Source organism: Protopterus annectens, chromosome 10.part0 (genome assembly GCF_019279795.1).
Source record: "Protopterus annectens isolate FY-2018-M chromosome 10.part0, PAN1.0, whole genome shotgun sequence".
NCBI classification, from domain to species: Eukaryota; Metazoa; Chordata; order Ceratodontiformes; family Protopteridae; genus Protopterus; species Protopterus annectens.
This window is the reverse complement of record NC_056744.1, coordinates 911,100,787-911,122,340: the sequence shown is the minus strand read 5'-3', so window position 1 is coordinate 911,122,340 and position 21,554 is coordinate 911,100,787.

Sequence of the window (21,554 nt, the reverse complement as noted above, 5' to 3'; positions counted from 1 at the left end):
TTCTTATGTCATCTATCTAGCTACCTGTCAGCAGTGTTCAGGATTTTACGTGGGTAAATCTACAAGAAGACTATGTGACAGAATTATAAAGCATAGGTCAGACATACTTAGAGAGATAGATACTAACTCTTTGGCTAAGCATATGCAGGAACATAATGACTCTCATCAATTCTCTTTTAGAGTTATAGATATCTTATTCCCAAACACTAGACATGGTGACTTGGTAAATAAATTGGACATAAAGAGTATAAATGGATTGTTCGACTACAAGTTGATATACCTCCTGATTTAAATAAGCAAATAACATTGAAACCAATACTAAAACTTAAACAGCAGCAGATACAATAGAAATAAAGAATGTTTTATTTTTATTCTTCTTTCTTAAAATATTTATTCCATATATTTAAGATATAATGTTTTATTGAAAGTTCTCAGTATTGTTTTTTTTTAAATTTGATTGATGCTTTTTGATAGGATGGATTGTGCCATGTGATGTGTTTTAAATTATTTAAAAGTATGACTGTTTTTTATATTTTTTGTAAACACTGAGGAAGGACTTGTTGTCTGAAAGCTTTGTTCATTTTTTCATTAAATTTGCTCAACGTTGTGGAGTGTGCTTTTTTCTACTAAAGTAAAACACATGCCTGAGGTCAGATCTCAGAGAGAGCTATATAAGCCATTTATACTACAGAAAGAAGCATATCTACTAAGTCATGGAAGAATACTCTTGAAGCGATTACATAAATATCCTGTAGAATAGTTATGGATCCCCTAACATGGAGTTTGAGATGTAAAAAAGGAAAAATATCCAATACAAGTCATTCTGTGAGATTAAATAGATGTAGCAATGTTACTGTTTACACAAGTGTGGTGGAGCCTTATCACTGTTTGTTGGGTAAGTCACTCCTAACCATCTGCTTGGCACATAGACATTCCCAGATTTGAATCAGTGCTTATCTAGGTACACATGCTATAAAGTCAGTATTAACTGCATGTATCACAATAAACCTCTCACCACAAGCATCACAGAAAATCTGATTGGCTTGCAAGCAATCGTCGTTGTGCTAAAAGGTGCTAGTAGAACTAAAAGAGATAGAATAAATTGATGCAGTTTTGTATGTATCACTGTGTCATATCACTGCACTCACATTATATTGTCTTGTGCTGGCATTGAACTACTGCCTATGTAGGTCCACAATCTACAGAACTGTATATTAAACATGCACACCACAGGCAAAGTCTTACCACAAAACTGAGACAGAATGCATATAAAGGCATGGCATAATTATTGTGGTGAATATCAGTTGTTTGGGCTAAAAGTAATGGAGGAACCCTCTCCCACTATAATTTGACACATTACAGCTGCAGCAGATGTCATTCACCCCTAGGACTAGAGGGATACACAGTCATACTACACAGTCCCTGCAGGTTTTGAATACCTACCAATCTAACTACATAAGCTACAGGATATTGTATTAACTGCATGCACTACAGTGGAAGCCTTACTACAAATGTGAGATAATTAATGTTTGAAGAGATTACATCATCATAGTGCTGTGAGGCATATCTGTGGCTTTAAATTGATTAAAAGAGTCATGTGTTTTGTCTCATTGTTTCAAAATTATGCATGACAGTAAGCGTACCAAACCCCATGTGCTGCATAATCCAGTTATCCCTGTGATGGTAGAAGCACAAACAGGCAGAATACCTAGAGAATCCCATATTCAAACTCATGCCTTCCTAAGTCCACAAGCAAGAGGCTTACTACAGGGTTAATATAAATCTCATTTCAACAAATGAGCTCAACAGTATATAACAAAACAGTTGTCTGTGATAAAAGGGACAAACAGTAGTGAATGCGACCTCCCCAGCCATACATCTGATCTGTGGGTGATGCCATTTCTACCTACATGCACATTCAAACACTGGTATAACTGGGTTTATGGATAAATGTCTGCATTTCAATTGACTACCTAAGGACACAAGCTACAAAACATTGCATGAATCACATCACCACACAAGAAGTTTGATTATAACTGTCAGATAATGCACATTTGTAAGAAAGATAACATCATTGTTTTGCTAGGGTGATAAGTGTGCTGAAGGGACCAGAGGGAGAGCCCACTTTCACTATAAAGCTGCACATCAGATCTATGCGAGAAGCCATTCCTACATAGCACTCAAGACGTATGCACATTCAGAGTAGTCAGTCACTGCTGGATTCAAAACACTTATTTATCTAGTTACACAATCTAGACAACAGAGTAATAAACTGAAGTGCCACAAGAGAAGTCCTAATGTAAGTGTGAAATAGAGCACATTTAATGGATGACACCATCAATGTGTAGCAGAGTAATTGCTTCATTTACAAGGGGAAGATATTGATGAGTGAGCACTCTTCTAGTGCAAATGTCACTCCTGAGTGGAAGTGCTCTCATCAGATTTGTTGTTGAAGCCATGTCTAACTAAAACTAGAGACACACATACTCATATTAGTTCTACACTGTTGGATTTGAAGCCTATATCATGACAGTTGGAGCAAAGGTTAAGACTGCAACCTGTGGTTCCTATAGTATAGAGTTTGATTCCCTCAGCCTCATTTGCTTACTGTGTGACCCCGAACAAGTTACTTAACCAAACATTGCTCCTTGGTCACTGCTGAAAAGGGACTCTGTGTCCAGTGGGCCTACCTGATTAACAAATAGGATATTTTTATTATTGTTATCTAGCGACAGAATATATAGCAGGCAGTATCAACTGCAAGCACCACAGGAGAAGTCTGACTACAAGAGTGATATAACGCGTATTTGAAAGTATGACTTCATCAGTGTGTTACCGAGAAGGTGTTTTGGCTAAAACTGGAAGAAATTGATGTGGGACCTTACTCCCAACTTAAATGTTTCACCTGAGTGGAAGGGTCCACATCAGATGTGTGGGTAATGTGCATCCTATCTACCATTACAGGCACATACAATAGTACTGGTTCCTCTCTGTTAGATTCAAACCAGCTACCTATCTAGTTACACACTATCAGCCACAATTACAATTGAAACATCTTTTATGGGGCACATTCCACTCTCCAGTCTGTTCAAAATGTGATCATAACTGTCTCCTCATACTGTTATCTGTCTGTCTTTCCCTAGCACATCAAGGCTTAGCACAGTAGCATGAGGGGCAGCAGACTAATGCAGCCAAAGGCAAAACACACCATTTTTTGCCATAAGACATGAACTGCCATTTAGCTTGAATTACATTTGGTGATTGGTGCCAGGCATTGCACACATTTGGAGGACAAAGACTGATGAAACAGAAGGGGAGAGAGAAGGACATAGGGAGAGAGACACACATTTTGTTTATGGATCATTTTTGGTCAAGTTGTGGTGCTTTATTCTGAGGTTTGTCATAATACTGTCATTCTCTGTACAATAAAGTATTTCCAGTATAGAGTAAGAAGGGTAGGAGAGTAGAAACATGATTAAGACATAAGCAGGATAATTGCAGGTTAGTAACATATGTAGCCCATAGTTACATATGTACTGCTAATCTGAAAAAAAAAAGAACAAAACATTAAATAATGTTTGGAATACTTCTGGATTTGAACCCTTGGCACTATGCAAAAGGCAGACAACAGACTGGAGCATTATTTGAGTCCATCACACAGGAACTCACACATCACAAAATTTAAATTACACATATGAAGGGACAGTGACAAGACACTGAAGTAAATAAAAATATAAGCATCAAGCTTCATCACAGTGATGGAAAGTGCAACATCCTATAAGGTGTACATTAAATCCAACAGCCTAATAAATATTATACAGTAGCTATCTTACAATAGTACTATCAGTCTATATTTCTGTAAAACAGTGGGGCTAAGCACATTTCTGTGAATATAACGGTACTAGTGTAATTTCACCTTAACTTCTCCTCTGATACTGTTGCATGGTTCTGCAGCTATCTCACTAATAGATCTCAATCAGTGATATGGCACTCTGCACTCTCCCCTCCTCTCTCTGTCAAAATAGGCGTACCTCAAGGGTCTATCCCATGGTTTTTACTCTTTAATATCTTTACTAATGAGCTCTAATGAGCTTTATACCTCCTGCCCTCAGTCATCCTTAGTGCAATACCCAAATGACTCTACAGTCATCACCATAGCCAACTCTCCCTCTGAGCTCTTCTCAACTACTTAGGCATCTTTCAACTCAGTTGAAACATGGCTCTCCAACAACCAGCTCATCCTTAATCCCAACAAACAAAGCTTTTACTCTTCCTACCGAATAAATTCAACAATATAAAAGCCTCCTGCTCCACACTGTCCCTAAATAATACTCCCATTCAGGTAGAATCCAGCAACAAGCTCTTAGGTGTCAACATTGATGGGCAGCTTAAATTTGACTTACACATCAATAACTGTATCAAGAAGAATCATTCAAAACTAGTACCCCTTTATAATAAAAAGAAATTCCTTAATCCTGACACCAAGGTAACTCTCTCTCTCATTTACCTTCAACCCAGTCTAATGTACAGCTCTCAAATTTTCACAAATCTTAACTCATCACTTCTGACCAAACTCAAATCTACCTACAACAAGGTAGCTCGATTTGCTGCTCAACAAAACTACAAATCCCATCACTGTCTCTCTTTAAAACACCTAAACTGGCTCTCAGCTCCAGATCATTCATTCTATCTTATATCAGCCTTCCTACTACCCTACACTATCCCCTCTAATCTCCCATTATTCACCCTCCAGACCACTCCAAAGATCTACCCAAGACCTACTACAAATCTACAAACCCAAGTTTAAATTTTGGCATTTTGTGTACAGTTATCACCACACTACTGCCTGGAATAAGCTTTGACTAGAAATCAGGAACTGTACACATTCAAAACACTTTAAGACAGCCACTAAAGAGTACTTCAAAGGTCACTAGTCCTGCCACTGCAATTTCCCTCCCTAAACATCCCCAACTTCCCATACCTTACACTACCTCTTGCCTACTACTCACTCTTCTCCCTAGCTCATTCTAATCCTCTTTTGACTACCCTTTCTACTGCCTTCTAAAACCTATAAAACTAATTGCCTCAGAGAAGCATTTAAAAGTAATTGTCCTGCCTTCATGGAACTACATTATGACAAAAGTGGGTTTTCTGTAGCCACTTACCCAAAAAACTATTATTGTTCCTTTATATATATATATCGATATATATATATATATATATATATATATATATATATATATATATATATATATATATATATGCATATATATATATGTATATATATATATATATATATTGTAAAAGTCTTGGCTATACTCCTGACTATTACTGCTAATTGCCTTTTGAAAATCCTGCAACATTACTATATAATCCTTATGTATAATGAAAATTGTAAAATATGTTGGAGCTTTTCTCCCTGGGCCTCCGCTGAAAAAGGGCTCTTCAGCTCAGTCTGACAAACCCAGTCAACAAATGTAAAATAAATAAATAAATAAATAATAAAGTAAAGTCTTTAATTCTTTTTTATGCCAGTGGATGTGAAACGTTATTATTTATTTATTTATAGGTATTTGTTTACCGGGAAAGTAAACTGGACCAAAAGAACCCATTTTTGGTGGAGGCACAGGGAGAAAAGCTCGACAATATAAGTTAGCACAACCCTTTCATAAAATATATATAACAGTTAATAGATAACAAAACAGTATAATAAAACGGACAGTATTAACAAAATTAGAAAAGTGTGCAAACACATATGTGCAGATTTATATAGGTTTAAGTTGCAAACAGTATAACAAAACCAGTCTGTATTATACAATATTAGAAAAGGGTGTGCAAGTATTTTCTAGGTACCACACACTGCTCCTGTAGTCCATATCCATAAAGCAGCATACACGAACTAAAAGCCAAAAGCTAAATGTATTGATTATTGAGCGCTTTCATTTCAGTACATTAGAAACTTCATCAGAATGACAAAACACAGGCTACAATGCCATTATAAAAGTCCCTCCATTATCTAAGTAGCCAGTCAGACAGATGTGAATACAATCCATCAATTAATTTAATGAAAGCGCTCAATAATCAATACATTTAGTTTTTGGATTTAGTTTGTGTATGCTGCTTTTTGGATATGGGCTACAAGAGCAGAGTGTGGTTTGGAATTTATTTTTTGTCTTTTTGTTTCCAGTCATTTGTACCAGTATTTTCTAGGTATTCAGAGAATATACGCAGTACAGTAGTACAGAGTTGGCAGGAGATGTAGATAATTATTGAGGCAAAGGTAGATAATAAAGTGAAAGATAAACTATTTGTTTTGAGTGGTGATAGAAGGTATGAAAAACTGAAGATATAAATTAAGGTATGGAACACTTAAGGTGTGTAGAGTCAGGTTATGGATGGATGAGAACTGATACATCTTCATTGCTATAGGGTGGAGAGGTGTTGCCGCAAATATTTTTTAAAGGAAGAGATATTAGTGAAGGTTCTGATAACTGATAGGAGAGAGTTTTAAAGTTTGGCAATAGAGATGGAGTAGAGCATGTCCCCGGCTGGCAGTTTAGGTTTGTTTACTTGCAAGAGAAATTGATTTTCATATCTAAGTGGTTCATTTGGGTGATAGTGAGTTAGGATGGAAGAAAGGGGTGGGCAGTCTGAGGGTTTGAAGATAATTTTGTGCACTGTGAGTAGCTGTAGCTAGATTAGTTGGTTTGGAACTTCAAGCCAGTTAAGTGTTTTTAGGGCAATACAGTGATGGGAAGAGTATTTTGCATTCATTGTAAACTTGACTACCTTGTTATAACATGACTCAAGCTTAGTTTTTAGGGTGGAGTGGATGTTAATAAGAAGAGGACCCTAGAGAAGAGAAGGTAGAAGAAAGGTTAGGGCAAGGGTATGCTTAATAGAACAGTTAAGATATTATTTATGCCGATAGAGGGCTCCTAGTTTATAGTGTGTTTTTTTAATGTTATTGTGGATGTGAAGGTCAAATGTCAAGTTTTCATCAAGAATAACTCCTAGCAATTTAGTGTGGGAAACAACCTCTATAGTAGTATTGTTTTGAGAATGGATGGTAAAGTCTGTCTTGTTAACAGAGAGGTTTTTCTTGGGAGTAAACACTAACAATTTAGTTTTGTTTCATTTTAAAGCTAGATGCTTTTTAGCCATCCAGATTTCGGTGGTGGTAAAGGCATTCTGGGTTATCTCCAGAAGTTCTGGTGTTGATTTAGAAGAGCAGATAATGGTTGAATCAGATGTGTATTGTACAACAGTTCCATATGTGAGGTTGGTATGGAAGTCATTTATGAAAATACTGAAGATAAGGGGTCCTAAGATAAAGCCTTGGGAAACAACTGTAGAACATTCAAGAAATGAAGAGAAAGAGTTGTTTCATTTAGTAGATTGTTGTCTACCTGTTAAGTAGTTATCAAACCAGTTTAGATTTGGGGAGGAGATACCTAGTGTGGAGAGTTTACTGAGGAGTAGAGGTTAGGAGACTGTACCAAAGGTTTTTGAAAGGCCAAGAAAGAGAAACAATACAAATTTACCAGTGTTTCTAGCTTGATTGACTGTGTCCATAAAGGAAATGAGGGCAGTAGAGGTACTATGGCCAGGCCTAAACCCATGTTGGGTTGAGGAGAGAAGCTGATTTAATAGTAGGTAATTTAGTAGTTGATAATGAATAAATTTTTCCAGAATTTTGGAGAGGAGGAAAGAATGGCGATGGGTCTGAAATTAGAGACATCTGTATTATTACCACCTTTATGGAGTGGAAGAATTTATACTTTTTCCATATAGTAGGAATGTAGGACTCTTGGAGAGATCTATTGATAAGGATGCTAATGGGATATGCAATGGATCTTGCTGATATTTTGAGGTATTCAGGAGGTACGTTGTCAGGGGCACAAGATCCAGGTTTCAGTTTAAGGAGAAGTTTAGTTATAGTACTGATGGGAATGGGGGAGAAAGTAAAGGTGGATAGGTTGGAGGTTGTATCATGAGAGGTAGGCAGAATTAGATGACAGTATTAGTCCAAGTTTGGGGAAAGGTATTAGTGAGTTTGGATATTGTGTCAATGAAATGGGAGTTAAAGAGGGTGGCTATTTCACTGGCAGTTTTCTCAGGGAATGGGCATGGGTTACTTTTGGTGTCAGGGTTAATTAGGGATGAAATAGAGTTCCAGAATTTCTTTAGATTTTGCTTGTTGTTTTTTTTTTGAAGGTTTAGATAATATTACTTTCTGTCGTTAATGATGAGGGACTTAGCTTATTTTCAGAGCTGTCTAAATTGCTGGAGGTCATTCGGATTTTTATGCTTTTGCCATTTCTTCCATATTTTGTCCCTGGCTGGCATGATTGGCTCAGAAGGTTTGGTAAGCCATAGGGCATGCTTATTTTTAAATCATAGTTGTCTACAAACTCATATTTGTTATTTACCATCACTTAGTATTGGTGCATGAAGGTTCATAGGTGTGTACTAGGCTAATGGCCCTGTAGCTTTTATAAGCCTAGCCCATAGGATTAGCCTGGCATCATGCCACCCGACCTTAGTCTCCAGTGCCTCTGTCAAGTAGAGCCACTGGAGTGATCCCCGGGAGGAATTTTCTATTTCCCATCCACTCATCAAGATTTCTCTTGAAGAGGGACAGTGAGGTGCTCTGTTTGACATGTATGGGAAGTCCATTCCATAGCATGGGCAGTCTCTGGGTTATGAACCTGTCCCTCCAGCATGTTCTGTTGATTGGATGATGAGGTTGAGGTCTCTGGAGCATGTCGTGTGGAGGGATTGGGATTTCTTTAGATGTAGCATTTCTAACATAGCTGGATCAGACATGGCTTTGTAAGTCAAGCAGGGATCGCCTCTAAGTAGGCGATATGAGACAGACAATAGTTGGAGTTTTTTGAGTCTGTCCATATAGGACAAGTGTTTAACGTCTAGGATCCTTTTTGTGAGGTACTTTTGCAGCCTCTCCAGTTGTTGCAGGTGTCTAGTGAGGTACATGCCAAATGGGGCATGGTATTCAATGACTGGCCTAATGAGAGAAGAGTAGAGGGAGACAATGACCTCTTCCTTCCTTAATGCAAAACCCTTAGTAATGAGATGTGCCACGTAGAAGGACTTTTTGACCACAGTGGCAGTGTGGTGGTCAAAAGAGAGGTTGCTGTCGACCTATTTTCCCAGATCTTTTATAATGCCTTCTGTGTTCAGTGGACTACCATCGATGTGGTAGTTCATGAAAACTGGGTTTTTCCCAAAGGGGAATGACGACACATTTTTTGGCATTGAACTTAAGGCCATGGTTCTGACAACAGTCGTTGGTCTCAGTGAGGCTTTTCTGTAGGATGTCAACATCACTTGTGGAGTTAATAATGGCTCCCAACTTACAATTGTCTGCAAACCTTTGTCAGCTAAAGTCCCTTCATGTAGGCCTGGACTTCTGAGAAGTAGATACCAAACAGGACAGGACCCAGGACTGATCCCTGTGGGACTTTACTCGTGACTAGGTGTCTCTATTTACATCAAAAATAAATATACTTTAAGGCTGGTCAAACAGGACGATGCACTTGAGGTGCTCCATGTTCAAATCACCATAGGTAAAATCCAGTACCAATTCCTTGCAAACTATAGGTTCCCCTCTATGACCCAGGAAACCCATATCATGTATTTAAACTTATTAGAAACACTAACCATCCAACCCAATACCATATTCATGGGTGACTTTAATTACCCCACTATTAACTGGAATCCTATATGACATCAAACGTACATACACAGAAATTCCTGGATTTTGTAAACACAAACTCCTTGGACCAGATAGTCAATACACCAAATAGGGGTGCAACCATACTGGGTCTGGTCCTCACTAATATGGGAGAGTGCTGCACACTCCCTACTGTAATGCCTTCCCCTGGTAAAGTCAGACCACAAAATGGTCTCCTTTGAAGTAAAAATAAAATCTGGACCCCAGCTAAGCCAGGAATATTCAGGAACTATTCTAAGGCTAACTTCCTGCTATTAAGTGAGAACCTGGCAAAATTTCAAGCCCCTGTAAACCCTGGGAGCACTTCTGCCTATGCAGAAATGTTCACAGAAACTCTGTAAAAGCATGTTAATAACTGTATAGAGGCAACTGTACCCACCATGAAGAAGTACAGAACTAACTCAAAAAACAAGCCACCCTGGTGGAATCACAAAATCATTCGGATGTATAACAGGAGGAAGAAAATCATGGCAATAATTAGGAGGTGCAGCACTCAGCAGGATAAAATCACTCTAATTAAACTAAACAAACAACTCAGAGGACAAATAAAGTCTACCAAAGCCAGATTTGAGGTATGTTTGGCCTCCCAGGCCAAGGGCAACCACAAAGCATTCTTTAGCCATGTTTCAACCTCAAAGGCAATACACAATTGTGTGCAGAGCTCATTGTAAATGGAGCCACCTATATTGAGCCAGAAGATATAGCAAACCTCCTGGCTGATAAATTCAACTCCAACTTTACTCCTCTCTCCCACTCAACCTTCCCCCAGGAAATATCATCAAATATAACTCTCCCTATTATCACTAGGAAACAGGTCCTTAATCCTCTCTCTAAGGCCAAGAACACTGCATCAATGGGCTCAGTCAATATCCCAAGATCCCTTTTAAATAGCATGAAACATGACCTATCAGGGCCTCTAGAATTACTATTTAACTGTAGCCTCCAAACAGGCTTTGTGCCTCATGAGTGGAGAAAGGAAACAGTCATCCCTCTGTACAAATGCGGGCCATCTATAGACCCTGGAAACTAAAGACCCATATGTCTCACTAGTCTTATATGTAAAGCCATGGAAAGAATTATCATGGAGGTATAGTAAACCTCCAGGCACTGTACCCAACCCAGTTTGGTTACATAAAGGGCAGATCATGCCTAATCAACCTGGTGGATTTCTTTGAGAAAGTCACCAAAGCAATGAATGAGGGCAAAATAATTTACACTGCCTACCAAACAAACCCATATATCACCCGGTGGATAGCCAAATGGCTCAAAGACAGGACCAAGGAAGTTAGAATTGGGGAGTCCACCTCTACAAAGAGGCCAGTCACAAGTGAAGTCCCTCAGGGATCAGTCCTTGGACCGCCCTTTTTTGTCATTTACTTCTCAGAAGTCAAGGCCAATGTCTGTGGCATCTGGCTGACTAAATTTGCAGATGACTGCAAATTAGGAGCTGTCATTGAATCTCACACTGAGACAAATACTCTCCAGGAGGGGCTGACACAGACAAACTACTGGTGTCAGAGTTATGAAGTAAAACTAAATGCCAAGAAATACATAATAGTATCCCTTAGGAAGTCATGCATCCCTGGCAAGTATCGTATTGACAAAACACCCCTTAGAGCTGACCCAGTATTCACGACTTAGGGACACACATAGATAGTAATCTGGCCTTTGATCATCATATGTCTACAGTGCTGAGGAAATCATTCTATGTTGCGCAACTTATAAACAAAGGTATTGCAGCTAAGTCCAAAGAAGTCATTGTTCCACTGTATTTGACATTCATCAGACCTATCATTCAGTACAATGCCCCCTTTGGTATGTACCTAACCAGGCATATCCAACAACTGGAGCATCCACAAAGGTTCCCCACTAAAAGAATACAGGGCATAAGTAATATGTCCTATGCAGACTGCCTCAAGGCCCTATCCCTGGATTCTGTCTCCTACAGGAGATCTATGCCTGGCATACAGGGCATTGTCAGACCCCACTCTGATGGACCTCCTGCATATCCACAAAAAAAAAAATCAGTACCAGAATTACCCATTCTAAAGACTTAAACCTTGTCTGCAATATAAGTAGGACCTGCTGGAGAGATAGTTATGTATCCCAGAGACTACCCTGTCTATGGAACAGACTCCCCATCCACGTGAAGCAGAGTTCCTCCCTAATCCAATTCAAGTGTAACTTGAACAATTGGATGGGAAACTAGAAATTCATCCCTGGTTTGGCACCTATGTCTCTGATGCAAACAGGTAACCTGTAAATGGTTCATCTCCCAGGCCCAAGCTTACACTTATTAAGGGTATCAGAACTCATCAGAGATTTGGGATGCATGGCTAGGCTTAAAAAGGCCATTGTGGTCATTAGCCTAGTAAACACCTATGAACCTATGGTGCCAAATGTTACTCAAAAGCTGGGGACAAAAATGTAAGTATTTTATGGGACATTTCTGGCCATGTGTATTGTGTTATTAAATTGATGTCCAGATTAAATGTGTGAATAAGGGTTTGATAGAACAGTGATAAAAATAGAAGGCAAACAGTTAATTGGACACAGGGGGGGAAATAAAGGAATGTGCAGGATGGCAGTGGGAGAGCACCTAGCTATCCACTTCTTCACAAGACAAATGTATGCTTGTAACAAGAATTTCCACCATGTCTGGGCTGGACAATAACAACTTAAGACTGTTGTATTGTCGATTTGATCAAATACATTGTGTCAGGCAGGCACATCACATAGGTGAAGTGGAGAGCTATGTATGGGGCATATATATTTTTTTTGGGACAAGTGCCCATTTTTTTATTTTTCATTTTGTAGATAGAGGAATGTTAGGGAAGGTGGTTAGCAATAAGAAGGTAAGGCAAGAAGGGTTGGGTGGGTAGCTTGTCAACTGGAATTAGTTGCTGATAGATCACTAGGGTTAAATGAGTCCATCAACTGTATTTAAAAAAGAAACACAATGCAGTGAAATAATCTTGATTGTTGGTTTTTGATCACATGGATTGGTGCATATTCTTTAAATGTTTCACTTCCTGTGTGCTTTGTCATTCTGATGAAGTCTGTCCAATTAGACAAAAGTGTTCAATAAATGTTATGGCAAATTAGTCCTATATGGTCAGACTGCTATTTGTATTGGTTGCACATACTGATGTGTAATGTCAAGTGTCGCATAAATGCAGAATCCAAAATAAAGGGATAGGTCTAGCAATAAACCCAGCAACTATGGCATTACCTTGAAGAACTCAAACTTTTAACAGTGCTTGCCACATGATAACTTGCATTTCTGTCACACATCATCATAATTCCTTCACGTAATGAGACTTTTTTATAAAGAGGCCACACAGGAGATTACATCAGATCATTTTTATGCCCAGCATGTAAAAGTAAAAACAATGTCTTTTTAAAAGAAATGTATTACGTTCATGATTACTACTTTGGTGATATGGATGATTAATCCAGATTATTATAAATATGTCCACATTCATTATGTTACTGAGTTTATTTACTCACATTTTAGTAAATATGTTTTTATATCAGGAATACACAAATGTTTTATTATTACTACCAATAGTTCTAGTTCTAACAAGAAAAAATTTGTGTCACTGTGAATAGTGCATCCAAAATATCAGAAGCTGAAATAAAACCCTGCATTACTGTTGCTGTTACATATATGTTTATGCATTAACACATTGAACCACAGAGAAAGTGATATAACAAGTGTCTTTTTGCCAATCACTGCTAAATATTGTTAACATTATGTACGTGCAACAGTAATTTCAATTAAATATGATCACTGTTATGTTCAACATAATTCACAAATAGTAATGTATTCAGCATTCATTACACAGAGTCAGGTTGCATATTTAATGTTGCAAATTGACAGTTGTAATTAATATTTAATTAATAATAAAAAGTGTGTGACAATAGTCATTCTGATCCCTCTGTAACTCTACATTATTCCTGTTGTTTTTCAAAACATACTTCATTTATATCTTCAGCCATAGCAAAAGTCAGTTGAGAAATCTATTTTCTTCAGTAAGTACTGTCCAGAGTACTGATGTAAGTGCACTGGTGCAACTCTCATGTGTGCTACTGATTGCATTCCAAATTAAATTTTTGAATGTTTTGCCTTGGGAAGTGAACTATCATTCACTGATAGTGACTTTTGATTGGGAGTGATGCACAGTGCTAAACTTTGAGCAAAGGATGAAGAAAAACAAAGGAAACGTGTCTCTGTGACGATTTTTCATCTCTTTGGTCTTATAACATGAAAATGTGTACATTAAAGGTACCTAATTTCATAGAGCCATTAACTTCTCTAGATTTGAACCTTGAAGCCATTGCATTAGCATGAAACATTGAGAAGATTAACAGTATGTGCCACATACAGAGAAATTTTTATGAAGCAAAAAAATGAAGCAAATATACTCATGCTTTGACATGTTAACACTTTGCATTTATGGATTAATATGCACATTTTATCAAAGTTGTCCTTTGCAATTTCACAACAGATGTCTGGATGATTGTGACATTTGCAACACTTAACCTAAGAAATCACGTCACAGAACAAATGTATGCAGTACAAGAGTATGTTATCCCCTTTCTTTTGTGAGCACTAAATATCTTTTTATACATTTTGAAGTAATGGCATTATGATTTGTGTGTGTTTAGATATGCATTATTTGTGTGGTCCATTTTCATGTACGTCACATAGCTTACATACATTTTGTACTCTGAGGCACATTAACCTATTCAACATATATTCTGAAATACATTACAATGTTTTGTCTCCTAAGTCAAGGTAAATCTCAAACTTCTTTTGTAAGTTTATTCTCCATGACAGACCCACTATAAGTGTACATCAAAGTGGCAGAAGTGTTGATCCCTTAATTATTCATTAACTATTGCTAATTAGTCACACTTGCAAGCCCTTAGCAAACAACACTTCTCAACAGTCATCCTTGTACTGCTAGAGCATGTGCACAGCATTGTGTCAGTCCTGACACCATGTTTACCTGACCAGCACTTTGTGCAGATTGTGTGATTCATGCATCATAATGAGATTATACTTGATTTACATATTCACCATGTCCAGAGGAATTAATCTGCTCCGTATAAGCACAACCTGTGGCTAAAGAACATGGATTGTAGTAGGAAAGACTGCTTGGATTCAACTGCTTTAGATACTGCTGTTTGACTGCTGCAATTATATTAATTTTGTCAAATGTTATTACAAATCCTTTCAAGGTATGTGATGTTTCTTTAGAATTAATAAACAGTTGTGATGGCTATTTTCAGATGACATTGCATGATGCCTGTACTTTCCCCTTTTCTGTCAGTATAGAAGGTATAGTTATTGTTATGGAAATGATACATGCCATTATAGCAACATTTTTCTGAGGATGTGAGCACATATGAGAACATTTTTATATTAGAAGTAGCAATGGGAATGTTACATTTCAGACCAAAAACTGTGTTAGGCCTGTGGTACATGTCTGATATAAACAAAGGTGATCCCAAATGGTAAGATTTTCATTTCATACACTTGATTTACTCTTAGTGCTGCTGTTTCTTTCAGACTTACACATTTCTTCATCCTTGGGTCTATATTAGAACACTGAAGTTTCAAAACTTCGAATGTTCTAATATCGACCCCTATTCAGCGAAAGCTGAAAATATCGAAGCAACAGAAAACCGAATTTTTTCCTATGAAAATAATTTGGTTGTCCATTTCTGTTGCTTCAGTATTTTCAGCACTGTGGTGAAAAGTTATGGTTCTGGTTCAGATAAGTGTGCGATTGAGTGCGGGTTAGGTTAGTTAGGGTTAGGGTGGGGGTTAGGTATGTGTGCAATTGCATGGACTTGAGGGTTAGGGCGGGTTAGGTGAGTTGGGGTTAGGGCATGGGTTAGGTATGTGTGTGATTGTGTGGATGTGAGGGTTAGGGCAGGTTAGGTGAGTTAGGGTTATGGCATGGGTTAGGTATGTGTGCGATTGTGTGGACGTGAGGGTTGGGGTGGGGTAGGTGAGTTGGGGTAAGGGCGCGGGTGAGGTGAGTGTGCGATAGTGACGGACCTTAGGGTTAGGGTTTGGGTTAAGGTAAGTGGATAGGTAGTGGTGTGTGTATAGTTTAGTGTAGGGTTAGGTGTAAGATTTTAGGTGCATGTGTGTGGATTGCTGTTTGCTTGGTGTGCTTGTGTTGTGTGAATGTGTGTTGGAACAGCAAATTTTTTCCCTAGGAAAAAATTTGCTGTTCTGTATGTTCGATGTTTTCAGCTTTCGCTGAATAGGGATGGATATTAGAACATTCACCCTTCATCCTTAGCCAAGTTTGTCATTGCTTTGTTTATTGTGGGAGTTTCAGTTATGGATTAGATGTGTGTACTCATGTAGATCAGTTAGATAATTTGTTTTAATGATGTCTGCATAAATGCATATTTGTTTTCTTGCCAGTCATTGCCTCTTTTTTTATACATATATTTGTTTTTTTTTCACTACCACACCAAGATATGGCCCCCAAAAGTCTGTCCCATGTAAACTTGTATTACCAGATGTCGAGAATGAGGTAATATCACAGGCACTCTATAGACATGGATCACACCTCTTAGAGAAAGCCTTAACTCACAAGCCCTTCTCTGAATGTATCTGATGGTAGGTGGATGATGATGTCTACATTGTGGGTAGCCATGGCTGTGACTACAAACACATCAGACAACAGGCTAGTGACATGATCACAGAGGCCAAAAAAATAGAACCAGTGCTATAGAATGACAGTGGAGGGCTACTAATGCTGATCCTGTTACCAAACCACCATTCACTGACACAGAGGAGTTCCTGTACACTGTAAAGGGTTCACGCCAATCACTGGGCATTCCCAAAATAGTGCTGGACATATGTACAAAGGTGGATGATGACCACAGGGTGTTTAATGGAAATGCTTGATTTAATTTTATATAATTTTATATGTATATATATATATATATATATATATATATATATATATATATATATATATATATATATATATATATATATATATATATATATATATATTGAGAAAACCAGAATTCCACATTACTGAAAATCACTTTATCAAGATGAAATCAGCAAAACTTGAATTTATCGATATCACCAGAAACTTTAACAGGGTATGGAGGCACTTTGCCAGCATTAAAGCTAAAAACAAACCTCAGTATGTCAAACTCATGCAGGTGGGGAGCTGAGCCCCCCACACCCCCCCCCCAACTATATACACCAACTCCAGGAATGTACTACAGTGGGGAAAAGGAACATTTCCCTATGTTGGCCAAGTGCCTCCATACCCTGTTAAAGTTTCAGGTAATGTGAACATTCAGTAAATTCAGGTTTCACTGATTTTGTCTCTATAAAGTGGGTTTCATCAATGTGGAATTCTGGTCTATTCCAGTAGACACGCACACACACACACACACGTATATATATATATATATATACATATATATATATATATATATATATATATATATATATATATATATATATATATATATATATATATATACACATATGCACACACACACACACACACACACACACACACACACACACACACACACACACACACACACACACAAACACTCAGAGATAGAGAGTGATACTTAGAGAGAGACAGACAATGTCTGGAGGGAGACAGAAAGGGGAGGCAGAGAGGATAGAAATATAAGTGTATAAAATTTTTATTTGGATTTATAACTAGGTGATGTTTGTCTTTCATGTGTTATCTTCATTTTAATTCTTACCACCCCTCTTTCCATCTCCTTTTTTTATTTCTAGGCACATCTAGTAATGAGGTTCCATGACCATCTGCAAATGGCATTGGAATACCTTTAAACTTGTATTAATTTATAGAAATTTATCTTGAAGTCTATCTTAATTGATAGACACCAAATTGCTAGGAGTGGAAATAGACAATAAACTAAAATTTGACATTTACATATCCATGACCATAAAAAAGTCCACAAAAAAACTAGGAGTGTTATACAGAAATAAGCAACTTCTCACCAAAGCAGCAAAGATTTCAATAGCAAATTCCCACCTTATCTCCACCCTACTTTATGCCTCTCCAATATATACCAACCTAAGGCAATGTGATCTAAACAAGCTAGAGACCTGCTACACAAAATCGCCAAATTCACCACAGGGGCATCCTACCATAGTCACCACTGTCTCTCACTTGCTGAACTGGGCTGGCTTGAACTCCCTCACCTCCTTCAGTGGTATCAACTCTCACTCACCCACAAACTAGTAAACCATCCACTAAATGTCCCATCCCTCCAGAATCTACTCCAACCCTATCGCACCACCAGACCACTAAGATCCAGCAACAAAAATCACTTTCAGATCACTAAAGCCAATAACTCTGCTGGTGAAGCACTATTCTCTTACACCATAGCCAAATTATGGAACTCCCTCCCACCCACAATTGCCTCCATACCATCATGCACCCACTTCAAAACTTTACTAAAAGTGCACCTAAAAACATGCTGGCTATGCCCTTGCAACTCCCGCTCTAAAATCACCCACCCCATCCAACCACTACCTTTATTTCCACTCCACTAACTACCTTGATTATAGCAAGTTTAGATGCTCATAAGCCTAGTACTTATTATACAGCAGGAACTTCTTATTGTAACATTTGTTAATGTCTGTTATGTACTTCACAGATAAAGATTCTAGTTGTCTACTGATGTACCATGTTCTTCATCTGTAAATATGTTGTAAGTAATTGCTATGTTATATTGTTAATTGCTATGTAATCCAATGTAACTACTGTCTGTTTATTTTAACTGTGGAGCTTTTCTCCTCGGGCCTCCACTGAAAATGGACCTACGTCCAGTCGGACACTCCCGGTCAACAAATGTAAATAAATAAATACTTGTTGAAATGCAGTTGCATCTGTTATTGCTTAACTCAGGTTTATGTACTATAAATCTGATTAGTTATTCTTTTATTTCTCATTTTGTTGTGCTTTATTGCTCTAATCACAGATGATCCTGACTCTGGCACAGTGGAGCTCCTACTGCCTGATGTCAAATATCAGTAGCCTCAGATGATGTTTGATGGAATGAATAGGTACAATCTGTGGTTGCAGATGCTCAGTTTGACACTGCAGTTGTGACTATTACATTCCCTGCCCAGAGTTTTGCCACAGTCAATATGCCTATGCATACCCATGACACAGAAACATGTGAGAAAGGACAGGTTGGGGTGACATGGCTGCTCATGGTGTGCGGTTACTCCAGTTGCAGAGCTGGCAGAGTCTCCTCTAGCCACAAAAGGATGGAGTACCACACAGGGATAATGCTAGTTGTGCTTTCTGCCCTACCCCTGCTGTTGGTCTGTCAGTAGATGCCACACAAGTTATATGTAGGGCCATCATGGAGACACACAGAATGTTGTGCATTATGAGGTGTGACAATGCCTAAGCTGTGAGAGTAACTCCTTGGACTAGATAAATAAAGCACTGGATCATGTAGTGTCTGTAATGGAACATCTGCTGCAAGAAAGTCAGCATCCCACTGCTTCATCAGTGTTTGAGGTGTCCACACCCAGACATGCTAGACCATGTGGCTGTGTTTATGGACATAGTGGTGATAACAACTCATCCAGTAGACACTGTACACATTCAGGTGCATCCCAACTTCCTGACAGAGTCATGGAAGTGACAGTGCAACTCAGGGCAGAGGCAGTTGTTGTGGTCAGATATGGTAAAGATGAACTCATTCCCCTACCATCCACAGCTCACACCTGTCCAAGATGTCACAGTATAATGCTATCACAAGTGCTTTGACTGTGTTCAAGCAGACCCACACACAGTACAACTCATCTTGTCCATACCACCTCACACACACACACACACACACACACACACACACACACACACACACACACACACACACACACACACACACATATAAATGTTACTACTGAATGATTTACATCTGTTGCTACTGGCCCTGACAATGGATACATGCTGTTAACTTGATTTCACACAAACACACACACAAGCGTGCACACACACACACACACACACACACACACACACACACACACACACACACACACACCTTTGGTGTCAGGCTTGCTCTCCTGTAACCACCATCCCCCATCACCACCCTGTGCAAATGATGATGACTGTACCCTCCCCTTTGCACATTTTTTATGACTTGGGCTGCCTATGTCTGATGCACACAGTAGACAGCTAATGCTTGCTTACTCAGATGCTTGCTTTAATTACAAGTGTTGCACTGATTTCTTTTATGTTTTCCTTGCTCAAGTTCAAATGATTGCTCTATAGATTGTGATCCTCATTGTATTTGCATTGTATTCTTAGTAATGCCATCTTACTGGTTAGTAATTAGTTCTTGCCCCTTGTACATATGATGCTAAGATTGCCCTGGTCACTGTTGGCGTGACTACATTGGACAACATTAATGCATGATGCACTATATTGGGCAGATTAATATTTATGTTGCATACATCACTCATGAGTTACTGCTGAAATTCCTGTACACTTGAGCCATGTTTTATCTTACTGATGTACAATACTTGCATGTGAGGGTAATCATTTATATCTCTTCTTTACAAGTTCATCACTGACTTTGGTTAATGTTGCTGCTAAAAGTTGTCTCTTCTGTGGTTGACTCTGTCTGATGCTCACAGAACACAACCATTACATGGATAAGTAAAGGTTGATAATTTTACATGCATCATTGTTACTGTTTCTATGTGCTTAGCTTTTTACATCTTCACTTTGGGTATTAAGGGTGTGCACTATCCTCCACCTTTTAGCCAGAGCCATGGCATATTGTGCACACCTACAGCTGCTAGGATCATCTACCACTGCTTGTTCTTTCATGGACTCCTCATCTGAGTCTGCTGGCCTTACTTGTGGTCCTGGGAACTGCAGTCCTTGGTCTTGTTGTCCTTATTGCAGCTGTTTCCTGACAATTGCATTATGTAACATGGCACAGAATGTGAGTATTTCTGCTGAGGTGACTGGAACATACTTCAGGGCACTACCAGATGTGTCTAGACATGTGAACTTTGGTTTGAGCAATGAAATGCATGTTATATAATATTCCTAGTTTGAGCATGTGCATAACTGTAACCTTGCTCAGTGGGGTTGTATGGGTTTCCTATGGGTGTCATGAGCCAATGTTCCAGTGCATAACTTTCGTTCCCCACTAGATGTCCTTGTGGAAACTTACCTCTAGAAAACTGTACATGCAGGTCTCCTGTGTGCCATATGTGTGAGTCATGAAAACTGACAAGGTTACCTGTGCACACACATTGTTGATGATCCTTTGGGCATTATAGACCACTCGACAGGTGATAGAGTAATATCCTTTTCTGTTGATGTGCTTTTTTTCCTGTTCACCAAGTGGGGCTTTTATTTCAATATGAATGTAGTCTATGACCCCCTGGAACTCAAGGAAATGTGCTATGGCATAGAAATGTTGCATTGTTGTAGGTCTCTCCTCTGAGGTATATGAAAACTAGATATGGTCCTTTACATGCTTCACCATCACATTTAGAAACTGTTGTAATATTCCTGAGGCTGAGGCCTGTGACACCCCTAATATATCCTCCGTAGGTCTCTGAAAAGTGCCTGTAGCTGTTATATGTAGTACTTTACATACCGTGGTTTCCACTTTGATGGGTTTTCCATAATTGGCCCGGGGCTTCAGGTGAGGTTAGCAGAGGTTGACTATTTCCTTTAAAGTAACCATGTCCACTCTGTAGCACTCTACTATTTCA